General features: G+C 43.9%; 1 protein-coding gene across 4 annotated transcripts in view; it reads right to left on the bottom strand.

The window, feature by feature from the left end:
* The window catches only part of FCHSD2 (FCH and double SH3 domains 2), a 195,179-nt gene that overhangs the window by 167,196 nt on the left and 13,526 nt on the right, over positions 1–14,457 (bottom strand). The window lies entirely within an intron of this gene.

The raw sequence follows: 14,457 nt of genomic DNA, 5'->3' as shown, positions 1-14,457 counted from the left end.
TGGAGCGGGGCCAGAGGAGGGCCATGAAGATGATCCGAGGGCTGGAACACCTCTCCTACAAGGACAGGCTGAGGGAGTTGGAGCTGTTCAGCCTGGAGAAGAGAAGGCTCCGGGGTGACCTTAGAGCAGCTGCCGGTACCTGAAGGGGCCGACAGGAAGGATGGAGAGGGGCTTTTCACAAGGGTGTGCAGTGATAGGACAAGGGGGAATGGCTCTAAACTAAAAGAGGGCAGATTTAGATTAGATATTAGGAAGAAATTCTTCCCCATGAGGGTGGTGAAACACTGGCCCAGGTTGCCCAGAGAAGCTGTGGCTGCCCCCTCCCTGGCAGTGCTCAAGGCCAGGCTGGATGGAGCTCTGAGCACCCTGGTCTGGTGGAAGATGTCCCTGCTGATGGCAGGGGGGATGGAACCAGATGATCTTTAAGGTCCCTTCCAACCCAAACCATTCTACGATTCCATGTACTCCAGGCTGTATAGCTGTACAGCCATTCTCTAAACATCTGCCAAAGAGTTGCTTGACACTCCCAGGTCAGTCTGTTGCAGACAAAAAGGTTTAAGCACTCCTCTGCCAGGACACAGCCAAGAGAAGCTGTCTGCCAGAGCCAGCAGCAGCAAGCCAAGGGCAGGGCCCAGAAGGCGATCGCTGAAGAAGCGGGCTGAAAACTGCTGTACCAACTGCTGTGTCAAGCAGTGAACTCTGCTGCACTGTCTCGCCAGCACTAAGGGAAACTTCACTGGAAGCACATGCACGTGTAAGCAAAAGACGCAACACACCAGAAGAAACATCTTAACACTTCAAAGGTACAATGGCTAATGTTTAATAGATGGATATTTACTTTTGATATGGTCATAGCTGCATTAAAGCATTCTCTGTAATTCCAGCTGCCACTACAAAATCAAAAGGGGAGCAACTCCGAAATACTTGGGGTGAGGGAGGGTGCCAAAACACTTTCCCCTCTTGTAGGAAAACAGGATTTCTTTAGGAATGCTGACATTCTTGTTTGGAGGTTTAATTCACTGCTTTTATCTGGATGCCTCATCCCACTTTCCTCAGTAACATGAAAAATGCGCCACAATGAATCAATATCATACAAGCGAACAAGTGCTTTTACCTGGTTTTTAATTTAAGGACAGGTGTGTCACTAACAAAGGCACAACTGAATTCAGAAGTACCTCAGCTAACATAAATCATCCCTGCAGCTCCGTCTGGGCCAGTGGCTGGCAATAAATGCTGAGATAACACAGCACACCAGCAGCTGCATGCCTAATCAGGCACTTCAGGAACGCCCGTCTATGCAGGGACAGACTGCATTAATATTCCCTTTCCATGTCCGGCAGAGACAAAGGCAACATACCTGGAGTCATAATTAATCTACAGAAATTATTCATCATGACAAGACTCTCAAACGCTGCACGTAATAGGCTCCTCTTTGTGTTTTTCTGTTTACACTAAACAGAATTACCGCTACCACGGCTTTTTAAAAAATATGCATAAAATTCTGAGCGAAGGATAAATTATTTTACAGAAAAGCACTGATTTCTCAAGTTACCTATACACAGACTTCAGCAGCTGGAGCGCAACAATCCTGGTTAAAATTAGAAACATACTTCTAATAAGCAGGGTTCTCCCGTTAGCTCCTTTCCACCAGGTAAGCACGTATGTGGTTCTTCAAAGAAAAAGGCGAGCAACGCGCGCCGCTTCAAAGAGGCAATTTAAAACCCTACATACAACGGAGGCCAAACGATCAGAGGCAATTCTGATCATGAAGTACCCACGGCTTCAAATTCAGAGACTTTTGTAGGTTGGCTACACAAAATTACACAAAAGGCTGGCTTTCCCTTTTCCAAGCAAAACTCCTCTGAACGCAGAAAATGCTATCGCCTTAAGGCAATGCAGCAGCCTTGCCTGGAATACAGGAACAGAACCATTTCACTGCCTACAGCATGTAAAAATCACCGCCAGCTCTGTGATGCGACACCAGTTATCTGGCAGACAACTGGAAAGCTCTCAAAGCCTCTTCAAGTTCAAACCTGGCATTAGCAGGGAAAAATAAAAAGTACCAGAAGATAATGACCCTGCTTTCCCTTCCCAGACAGCTAAAAGTAAGCAGAAACCAGTTCATGACTGTTGCACTTTCAAAATTATATCTAAGGCAAAACAGAAACCCAGAACAAGTACAGCTGGAGGGGGTTAAGCAGCCTTACAAAGTGAATTCTGAACTGCTAAATGACTGAAATTATACCAGCATTACTTTTTGGATAAGGCTTTGTGCTATCAGTGAGAATGGCAGTCAGTCCTCTTCCCTCTCCTCAACAGTGTATTTCCCTGCCCCTTGAGCCAGCCCTAACAGTTAGGCAGCTGCAAAGTCATCAGGCTACCTGCTTTCCAAATTAAGAATTGCAACTTGAAAATCCATACAATGCTCATTGGTTTTTGTGATTTTTACTTCAGTTTTATGGTGCTTCTTTTATTTACAACTTATATGAAGATCACAGAAGACTGATCCAGTGATGAAAATCAAGAACAGAAATGTACTCAACACGCCTACACACAAAAGTTTGAGAAAGCAGCATTAGTGACCATGTACAGTTTACTCTGACCTTTTCTAGCCGTAGCATGTTTGCTGGCGCAAATTTTACGTGCCCACCATACCAACGTTGATCATTGAACAGCACTAAAAATATTTTCCTTAGGCATCAAAAAATTCACCCAGGACAAAGCACGCAAACTTAATTCTACAGCAAAGCTTTTACCATGACAAACAGTCTGGGTTTTTTCAAATAAATTTGTGCCCACATGTCCATTCACTATTGCTATTGTTCTAGCATCACGAATAAAATATCTTCAAAAAAATCTGTTAAACCTGACAAATTTAACTTCTACATTGACAGACAGCTATAAATACACCACGAAAAACAAAAGTGACCTGGAAAGCAGCAAGGTGCCGAGCGAGATGGGCACGCTGCAAGTCCCAAGTGTCGCAGACCGGCCCGCACACCTGGTACAAATCTGATGGTTCCTCTGGTCGCGGTCCAAGCTCGCTGAACCTCCAACAGCTCCAATCGGGAAGCTCCATACCTGAACAGACCTCCCAGCTCTCAGAATAGGGCAAAGGAGCTTCTGCACCTGCATCCATCTAGACAGCCAGGCTCAACTGTCATGGGAAAGCAGGGACAAACCTGTTTTAAGTATTGTCTACTAGTTACTGGAAAAGTTTTCTTATCTAAGCAGGCTAGTGGGACATCTCCTCCCTGAATCAACCCGGGAAAGGGCAGGGGTACAGAGATCCCCGCAAGGAAGCAGTTCAGAGACTCTTCAGGCAAAATAAGGCATGGAGTTCCTCTTTCAGCACCTACAGGCAAGGTAAAGTTTTGACTCTATCAGAACATGGCAAAGAATTAACTCCTTTACTACAACTCTTTCTACTGTCAGACCACGTGAAAGTCACTGGCAACCCAAGCTACCTCACCACGGAGCGCACTGCCTCCAAACACTTTCTGGCTAGGTGGATTCAATTCAAACATCCCTGCATTTCAGTCACACCAATGCTGCCTCTCTAAGGCTAGACCTCATGCCCTTGCTCTCACAAAAAAGGGGCTGAAGAAATTAAGAAGTTGTAAGCAAGTAGAAACTTCGTCCCATTTCATTTAAGACCGTACTCTCCACTGCCACAGAGTACTTCAGCTTCCTTGTCAGCCGCTCCAAGCAAAAAAATCACCAGATGCTATGTTACAGCAAATAATAGCCTTTATGACTGGTTCTAAAAATAACAAACTGTCTTCTGTTCAATGATTTTATACCATTGGAAAGAAACAGATCTCTTCCTAGAAAGGTGACTATTTTCTATGCACACAGTTACCTTCCAGATTTATCTGTTAAAGGACAAGCAATTCAACCAGCATTTTTATCAAGAAGCAAAAGTCTGGATCCCTCAGTGCATACTCCCATTCCATGCCAGGTTTGAATGATATCAGCCCTACCACTATTACCTTTCCTCCCAAAGACTTTGTACCACCTACTCAATAAACTCTAGAATAAGTTACTGTACTGTGTCGAGCATTTAATAGCACTATCCAAACACAGCTCTGCCGCTTAGATTTTGGGTTGGTTTTATTTCTCTGGTCTCCAGCTAAACTTGCTGTCTCATACATCACCACGAGATCATCATACACGTAGTTCTGCACGGAGATACACAGGTGCAATTTTCACCCCAGGTCTTGTAGAAAGATGTTCATCAACATTCACATCAGAGCAGTATCTTTCCAAACGATATGTTCAGCACATAAGTCTTGGTAAAGGTTTTGCCTGCAAGGACTGAGGGGAAAAAACCTAAAATGTTGAGTACTGCAGTCTTTTCCCTCGAAGTCATCACTAGGGCTGTCTCCCCTGTTGCCCCTGAAAATGTCCTGCTGCTACCATTCTCGTAGCACCCCTTTTATTACTCTTCATGTCCCTGACCAGCTGTAGATGCAACCGATATTGTTCTTCAGCAGCCAAGCAAAGCTTTAATACTCCTCCTGTACTGCCCACCATTTTCACTTGTACACTGTCCTTTAACTCCTTGCCCTGGCTTGTGGGGCTTCTGATGAAATTCCTGATCTTCTCACACAACAGGGTGGTTTGCTCCTTAGCTCTCTGGATGCGTTCCTTAGAAAAACTCGGTCAAAACCCTCATTGCAGGCACATTTCTCCTGCCTGGCTGCTCCCCAGGAGACTCCGCCCACCACCAAGCTGAATTCTGCTCTCCTGACAGTCTGTCTCCAGGTCCTGAAGTCGATTTGTGGTCACAGAAGACACCAAGCTGCCACTAATCTGGACAGGACTCCTAACAGCAAGTTACAAATACCAGCCTTCCTCCCACAGCAAGTACAGACAATTTGCAGTTCTTATACCACAAGCATCTCAACGCAGTGTGAATGTGGCCTCCAGGCCAAGACTTTTAACGAGAGCATACCAATACGATCGTTGCTGGGTAGGCCAAGTTCCCGTCAGCTGTGAAAGCACGCAAGCCAGAAGAACAAACTGAAACCATCCTCGCAAGGTCACCCACAGCCTAAGCTCCTGCCCACAGCGAAGCTCTCTGACCCACCACGAGAAGCCAGTGACATTTCCTGCTTATGAATCAACTGGAGGTCTGCCTGATCTCAGCAAATGTGCGAAGGACATCTTTACAGCTCTTCAAGCACAAATATTTGTAACATTAAGAAACTCTTTGCTTGCTGAGTCAAGAAATTCAGCTGTCTTCCCTGCAGGACACCATTCCTGCAGCTCACTGGCAAGCCATCCCTCGCTTTTTCTACTTACCTTGGTGTACTTGTCCAGTTCCCTGGCAAGTAAAAAAGAATACAAAAAGGAGATTTTCAAAACTTGATTTTAATATACATACTCTTTGTACTATCTCCTCTTCAGTCTTAAATAGTCAGCTTTTCTGAATACAGCTTCGTAAGTTCCCGCATAACAGTATTAATTGACAATTCTGTACATATCGGAGCTCTTTGCTCCTCTACAAATTCTTTACTACAACACATACCCCTATTTTCAAACAGTAGTTCTCCTCAAGCAAATAAAAGCTACAAGGTCCGCCCCATCCCTTTTATAGCCAAGTACACAGTAATTCCTTGTTGATTCAGCTACTACGGAACATTTTACCATCCTGCAGAGTCTTGCCACATTTTTCTACTCCTATTCTGGTACACGGAGCATTTACAGTAACTCACCATGTCTGATTCAGCATCTCAATAGTGCAACTAGAAGTACACTTTTCCTGCCAATAAAACTAATAATCTCGGGCAGCTTTGCTATGATTTGTCCTTTGGAATGTTTACTCTTTAAACACTCACTTCTTCTCAACTAAGACAAACTACAGTAAAGGAAAATTCTCTTGAACGTAAACAGAGATGTTGAAGCAGAAAACACTTCAACCAATTTGCGGAAAATCTGCTTATACCTTAAACCAGCATATAGCAAACTATATAACAAAGATCCTCCTAAATCAAGGAATCAAAGCTGTGCATGGTATCTTTGTGTCAAAAAGAGTCTTCTGCCTTTCCTGCTGGCATTCATCTACAGTTGTTTTACTACAGGTTTCACACACAATTTGCAGTATCTAGATCATCCTCTTTGCCCTCCCCTCAAGCAGCTCTCTGCAATAGTACAAAGATTTTTACGCATTGATCCCAGAGGAATTAGACAAACCTAGAAGAGAGGCAGAGCTTGAAATGATCCGCCTCTGCTTGGTGATCACTGCGCCCCATCCTTGACATGAAGTATAGCTCCTTCTAAACACTGTGATAGGTCTTCATCAGCATCATCCTTCTGGGCACACGAGAAGCTTATTCTGATTTGGACCCAGAAGAGGCTTACCCTCCCATACAAGAAACAAGTGGCAGCATACTTACAAGCCCGAATTTCTCTCAGTCGTTTTACTACGAAACAGGTCTCTCTCTTTTCTCTTTTGGAACACTGAGTAACTTCCATTCTCTTCTGTAGACAGAAACCCTCCAGCTGAGGCTAAGCTCTTAGCGGCTGGGTACAGCCACCCACACCATCACAAAAATTCAGGATTCTCAGCTCTGTTATTAGCTTTCAACCACTGCATTGGCAGACAGGTATAAAAAATGATCAGCTGGTGTATTTTTGGCAATCTAGTTCTTCTAACCACACCCTATTCAAAGGAGTAAAAAACTAACTTGCCTTCCTTGCCCACAGACAGAGAGCAGATAAACACAATCGTGCTTGGAAACAAAAAATCCAGACAGTCTAACTTTGAATTTCTTGACTTTAGAAGTTCTCACAGATTAACGTGAACCAGTGTGCCCTGGTTGCCAAGAAGGCCAATGGGATCCTGGGGTGCATTAGGAAGAGTGTGGCCAGCAGGTCAAGGGAGGTTCTCCTCCCCCTCTACTCTGCAGCACTGCGTCCAGTTCTGGGCTCCCCACTTCAAGAAAGATGAGGAGCTGCTGGAGAGAGTCCAACGGAGGGCTACGAGGATGGTGAGGGCACTGGAGCATCTCTCCTACGAGGAGAGGCTGAGGGAGCTGGGCTTGTTCAGCCTGGAGAAGAGAAGGCTGAGAGGGGACCTAATATATGCTTATAAATATCTGAATGGTGGCTGTCAGGAGGATGGGGCCAGACTCTTTCCAGTGGTGCCCAGCGACAGGACAAGGGGCAACGGGCACAAACTGAAGCACAGGAAGTTCTGTCTGAACATGAGGAAGAACTTCTTCCCTCTGAGGGTGACAGAGCCCTGGCCCAGGCTGCCCAGAGGGGCTGTGCAGTCTCCTTCTCTGGAGATATTCAAGACCCGGCTGGCCGCGGTGCTGTGCAGCCTGCTCTGGGTGACCCTGCTTGGGCAGGAGGTTGGGCTGGGGGATCCCCAGAGGGCCCTTCCAACCCCTGCCATGCTGGGATTCTGTGAATTATTTCCTGCTGTTTAAAAAATATCCCTCCCTAAAAAGCCCATTTATATTGCTTATTCACAATAGTTCAGCTGATGTACTTACAATGTACAGCTTCCCCATGCAATGGGTCACAAAGTCACCATTCTTACCAGGACATTTAGAGGTCAATCACAACTGGCATAGGCCAGCATGTGCAAGCTTAGGTGCTCTTTATAACATAACATAACACACACCCTGGTAACATTTATTACGCAAGCTTCTTAATGCAGTATCTGGAACGTGCTCCATACAAGTTATCTGATTTAAACAAAAATATTAACTTATATGCAAAATACTTAGTGCAATAGTACAAAGTCACGAGCAAACTAGTGTTTAAACAGGAGATATTTGTGGGTTTTATCAGCACAAGCTTCCAATCAATCTGAAGCTTCTCCTTCATAAACCTATCAAAACTGACAAAGCAATTTTCTCCCAGGTTTCAGTTTTAAGTAGGCTTTTGAACTCACATCTTATTCATCATTTAAAATGTTCTAACCCACACAACCTACGACAAATGACTCTTTCTTAAACCATGAAATATCTTTACATTGAGCCTGAGCAACAGCTCTCCAGTAAAGCACACAGAAAAAAATTTCCAGACAACATTAAACAGCCAGCAATGTACTCACCATAAATCACATTACTGTACAGTTTGGGATTAGGACGAGTTGCCACTAGCAACAGAGCCAAAAAAAATCAATTCTGTCACTATATATAGAGAATTGTTGTAACCTCAAACGTAGTCAATGTTTTCAGCAATTTGTCTCAGAGAAGTATTAGCAGTCCAGCATGCGATCAGAGAAACATGACATCCAGACACAAAACAATGCTAAAACAATAGTTTTCCCTTCAGCAGAATAAGAAAGTAAACAAAAGGAACAACCAGAGAGCTGCTGGTGAGCGTGAACGTTTCATTCACCCTCTTCAAAATACAAGCACGCCTTCTTTATAGATTTAGCATTTACCACAAATATGAAGATTGATTTTAGAGCTTATGTGTATTTAAAATAATCACTAATGAGTTGGGCTTTTTTAAAATGGGAAAATAAGCAAATAATTTAAACAAATACTAAGGTACTTTTCTCTAGCTTACCCAAACCTGATTCATCACATTCGAGATATTTCCTATTTAGAAAACCACCGGTATATCATAATTCAGACAGTCTAGCAGGAGTTTTTAGAAAACAGGAACATGAGGAGTTTCTTTGATCCCCATTTGCTTAACAGCTCTCTGAAGGAGCCAAGACACATTTCATCGTTCACGCAGCTTATTTCATCCTGGATCTGCAAAATGTTTTGTAGTAGGCAACAACCACCCTAAGAGTTCTAGCCTTACTCATCTGTCAGCTTTTAGGAATCTTGACAGTACCACCCAAGTTTATTACAAAGACTTCTCTCCTTTCTTTTCCTAGATTTTTAATACAGGCATTTCATTTTCAAATTATGCCCTTCACAAAGTTTCATTGTCATTCACATTGACGTAAGTCAAATTTTGTATTTGAATGCATTTGACAAGTAGTAATAATTACCATGTTTTTTCCCCTCAAAACACAATTACTCTGTCTTGTAAGCATATGGTACATTTATTGTTATTTTGTAAGTCAATAAAATTTAATAGTTCACTGAAAATATGCAGTCCAATTTCTAAAATGTATCTGTAAATATATCTCAGAGTATTCCTTATTAAGCCTCAGAGCAAGACAACAAGCTGCAACTGAAAATAATTTATCTCCACTTTTCACGCAACGTGCAGGCCTCAGCACATTCACTGCTAAAATACTGTTCAGGAGGGGTCTCTGTGAAGGCAATATTCACACGCTGTTTACACCCCAACCACACCGCTCTGCGTTCTAACCCATTTGTGCCTTCACAAAAAGCTGCTGCTGTTTAAGAAAGAGCTGCTATTTGTTGCAGATCTCTCCTAGACACTACCACACGTACAACAGTCGGCGCGGAATGTGTCCACACCTCAGCCACTGCAGTGCAAAGTTTCATAACTTTGCCAAAGAAAGTGGGTTTAAAAGATGTTTCAGGATGGCTGTCGCCCCACAACCCAGGTGAACCAACTGAACTGCGTACCCACAGCTGGGCACACTACTCTGCACACAGACACGGTAACGAGAAAGCACATTCCTGCTCACCATGTAGCTTTCTGTAAACAATACTGTTCAGTTTTCCTTCAAAGGATATTTAAGCCTGCTCGTACCTCAGATGCAGGAACTGGATCCATCAGTCACCGAGAACTGTGAAATGCGTGCTTCTTCTCACCACCATCTTCTCATTTCCCTGCCAGAATAACTCCATGCTACATCGCTAGTACAGGTTGCGGTCCACATACTATGGAAAAACAACTATGCCCACCACCGGGAATGTCTGTTGTAAATAAGCAATGGAAAGGCTGCTCAGCTCCTCGCTATTCAGCTCGTGTACGTTATCCCTGGGCCTGGTGGGACTCGGAGGAAGCAACAGGGGAGACACTGAAACAGAATTACGCTTTCTGCATTTGACGTTATTGTTGAAATAATGAGGAGTGGAGACTGCTCAATTTCTGTAGGTAAAGCATCTACTTGCTAGGGAAAAAAGAGAAAAAAAAAAGAACCACCCAAGTAATTTCTTACTAATGCCACTTGCCATCAGGTCTGGTACAGCACTGCCTATCCTTGAACTGTTTTCTTTTCAGTTCAGCTGATCTCCTTTCCTGGAATGGTGGCATTCCTTACCTCTACCCATTTCACCTGGGAAGGTTCTTGAGGACAACCAGTCACTTCTGCTTTGATCATTCCCTACACAGGAGAGAGCAGCCAAGGTTCCACCCTATGCTTTTTCCAAAAAGCAGAAACTTCAGTCTACTGCCAACCAGACTCCTGGAAAAGATGTTTGAAAGAGTACGAGAAGCCTCTTCTTGCCACTGGCTTTCCTTGATCTTGCTTACTACTTGCAATAGCATCAGCTGCTGCAAACACCTCGGAACAGGAAGCCCAACAGAGGATAATCTTCCCCAAGGGCAAACGCAGCTCAGGTGCTTAGCTGGGAATTAAGAATCAGTTTTTAGTATAACTAAACTGGAAATTCATTTATGGAAACAGCACTTTTGGGGAGCAGGAGTATCGCACAGTTAGACTATTTTTCCTGAATGAAAAGCCACAGTAAAACCAGAACACAGTTGCTAATACAGGTTGCCTGTGCCCTGGCAGTTGGCCAGCACAGCTAGGTGAAGATAAGGCGAAACACGTTTCAAACATCTCGCTAGCTGCGTCAACAGAACAGGGCCCAGCCCTCATCTAGCACAGCATTGAACTAACCCACTAAATCTAGGAAGAAAATAAACTTCCAAATTTCAACAGCTGAAACTTCTACACCAGGGAGATCCGTTTGCCCACTTTAGAGTAGAAAAGTGTTTGGATGTGTCTGGATTCACAACAACGTCTCTTTGGCTGAGAAGCTCTGGTCTCGGTTATGAACTGGACGGCAGTGTTGCAGTGCACCTCCACGTGAAGGCCTTGGCACTGATCAGCTCCAGCAAGCAGAGAACATCAAAGCACCCCCGCTAAGTAAAATGAACTTTTCGGGGAAGATCAAAGCTCAACGCGCCCCACAATCTAGGCCTGGGGTGTTTAAAAGACTACCCCAAACTCCAGAACAAAGACCACTGTCGACGGTCACATTCCTCTGGCACAGCAGAACTCGGCAGGAACGGTAAACCTTGGCTGCAGGACACAGAACGCGACTGGTCAGAAGTCCAAGTCTCCCCAGGAAATCAGGAATAACGACATCACCATCCTTGACTTCGAGTAAAAGCAATATACCTTCACTCCTACTTGCACATTTGTAAAGATGAAAGCGAAGACAGACGCCTCTAACCAAAAGAAAAGGGAGCACAAACAGGACGAAAGAATTCAAGGACATTTTTATCCGGCTTCAGCAACACACTAGAAGATGCTCAAACTCTTTATGTAAATTTTTATACTACTTCTTGAGTACCTAATGCCCACTAGCTGCTACAGAAACAGAGCATTTAATTCCCCTGGCATCAGAGATGGTCCAGCCACTTCACCCCCAGCAACAGGCTGACTGGAACACCGACTTTAACCAGTCTCTGGACACGAGCATCAAAATTCTTCAGATGTACAAATGAAAGACTCGTGTAATATCAAAGATTACGTTCACCGTCTCAGCAGAAAAGCCTAACCTTCAAATGCTTACAAAAAATAGAGTATATGGTCGTCTTTGTTTTTTACACACCTAATTAGCTCATAGTAACTAACCAAAGTCTGCTTTCACATAGATTAATACAAATACAGATTAACACTTTTAAAGTTCGTTTGACTTAGTGGGGTTGTTTTGTCTGGTTTTGGTTAGGTTTTCAACCTGTTTGAAGATAATACCTATCATTTAAGCTCTGCAGATATTTTGGTAGATTGGAAGCTTTTAGGCAGGTGCTGCCCTGAAAGCCTGCACGTTGGTCACCGCAATCATATCAAGCACTTCTGCACCTTTTACACAGCAAGCACAGGGAAAAAATTCAGGTGCCCAAAGAGAACCTAGCGCACTTCCCAAGCCTGTCACTACAGATAGCGGCAGTGACTCAACACCTCCCAGATCGTTACACTTCTGAACTCTCCGCTTACATCTGAAACACACAGAAAATAGCCAGGAAGCAAATACAAACTAGTCTTGCTGCAACTGCTCAAAGAAACTGCAGAAATTACATTTCTCTCATCTGTTTTTGGGTTAAAAATGTGGAATACAAGCAATAGCTATAAATCCCACTAACAGACCCAAAGATACCAGTTACACAAAATAATTCCCCACCCTAAAAATACTAATGTTTGCTATACAGAGATCTGAGTGTTCTTTTAACTGCAAAGACGATATTGCTCAAAGATCTAGAGATGAAATCAAACCATGAGCCCTGAATCATTTTGCTCACAACTTCACACATCTTCCTGTTAACCTGAAAAAATTAACTTCCCCCCCCAGTAAAAGCACCTGAATAAACCACACTACAAGAATTTTCTTCCCTGTCTGGATTATCAAAGAGACCAACTCCAGTGGATTTATTGGCTGCTTTTATATGGAGAAAGAGAAAAAACATCGTCTACTATTAAAAGGTTTCTCAACAACCTAAGGGTAGTTTCAGTAAACTGAATTAAATCCTCTGTTATTACAAGGTATTGAAATGCACAACACTCGGCTTTTACAACCCACACCCATATACCGCGTTACCCTGCTATAGAGATCCGCTATTTCAGCACAGCTGCTGCTCCAGACACGAAGTCCCATTCAACTCTCTTGTCATCTCCAGGAGCACTGAAGGGAGGCAAGGGAACACCAGTAGAGTTTTGTAGTCCTCTACTTGAAAACACGACCAGCTGTGCTACCACTGAGCGTCAACCCGACGGTCCCACCTCTCTGATTCTGTGCTGTCTAGTACGGGCGTACAACTCAAGGAGCCACGTGGAGAAGACAAGGGGCAACGGTACAAGTTGCACCAGAAGAGGTTTCATCTCGACGTAAGAAAGAAATTTTTTACCGGGAGAGCAGTCAATCACTGGAACAACCTGCCCAAGGACGTGGCAGAGTCCCAACTGCTGGAGGCTTTCAAGATGCGATTGGACAGAGTGCTGGGTAATCTCATCCGGGCTCCCTTTTCCACAAAAGGTTGGACCAGATGGTCTTTTGAGGTCCTTGGCTGGTCTATGATTCTATGAACTTGTGGACCGTAGTTAGCTTGGATTTATCAATTTAAAGAGCAAAGCTGGCAGATCTGCTCCCCAGTATTCTGCCTGGACATATTTCCAGATACAGAGTTATACACATTAAAGAAACACAAGTCACCTCAATAGCTTTAACTGCAGAACTGGGCCGGGAGGGAGATGATGCCAGTTACCAAACTATTTCCTCCAGTCCAGCATCAGGAAGGACAAACTACAGCTCTTACTGCCCATACAGCAAATTGTAACGCAGTGCAACACACAAGCAGAGAGTGGCAAAACATCAAAGGGACACAGGAAGATCAACAGCTGCACACCATTTCATTTCCTCACCTAAGCAGAAAACAGCCGGTTCTGTCAAGGCAGAAACCAACGGTGTGGCAGTCTGAAATTCTTACTGGTTGGACACCCCAGGGGAGATACCCTGCAGGAACATCTATTTTTAAAGAGCACCTATGTGTTCTGGTGTTGCTGGTATATTTAACAGAGCACTGGAACAGGTTGCCCAGGGAGGTTGTGGAGTCTCCTTCTCTGGAGATATTCAAACCCTGCCTGGATGAGGTCCTGTGCAGCCTGCTCTGCGTGACCCTGCTTCGGCAGGGGGGTTGGACTAGATGACCCACAGAGGTCCCTTCCAACCCCTACCATGCTGTGATTCTGTATAGTGAATTAACTGACATTTATCACCTTCACCAATACCACAGGAGATGGTGACATAAATTTATTAAAATTCAAAGGTCTGGGCTTTGTTGCGACCCGTGTTAAAAAAAAACACAAAACAAAAACAACACCTTGTGATGGTCCTCTTAATTTGTTTCTTCTCCCTTTGGTAATTCGGATGGAAATCCTGAAAGTAATACTACAATTGCCAGAAATGGCTTGGTTTCCCCCACCTATGCAAACATAAATTCTGTAGCAGATCTTGTATAGAAAATGTGAACGCTTTACCTGCAGGCTATGTCTCACACAACTGTGAACTAACGGCATTGAGAACAGGGCAAGAATGAGAAGATAAAGAGGAAATTCAAAGGCTGGCCCTATTTCTAATTAGGTGTTACCAGGCAGCTATATTTACTCGTCTTCACTTAGTCGGATCACATTGAGATAATTAGAAACAATCATACAAAATCAATTAACATGAAAGCAAATTTCACAAACAACAAGCATATTAAAATAACCTGTAAAGCTGCTGCCATCTACGCCCTTTCTCACCAGTGGCAACACAGCTGGAAAAGAGCAAAGTGCATTTAGAGATAAGACAGGCCAAACCCAGGCTGGGCAGACACCAACAGTATGAAAAG

This window comes from Opisthocomus hoazin, chromosome 1 (genome assembly GCF_030867145.1).
Source record: "Opisthocomus hoazin isolate bOpiHoa1 chromosome 1, bOpiHoa1.hap1, whole genome shotgun sequence".
In the NCBI taxonomy this organism is placed as follows: Eukaryota; Metazoa; Chordata; class Aves; order Opisthocomiformes; family Opisthocomidae; genus Opisthocomus; species Opisthocomus hoazin.
The sequence above is the reverse complement of the archived record's forward strand: the minus strand, read 5'-3'. Positions and strand labels throughout refer to the sequence as shown.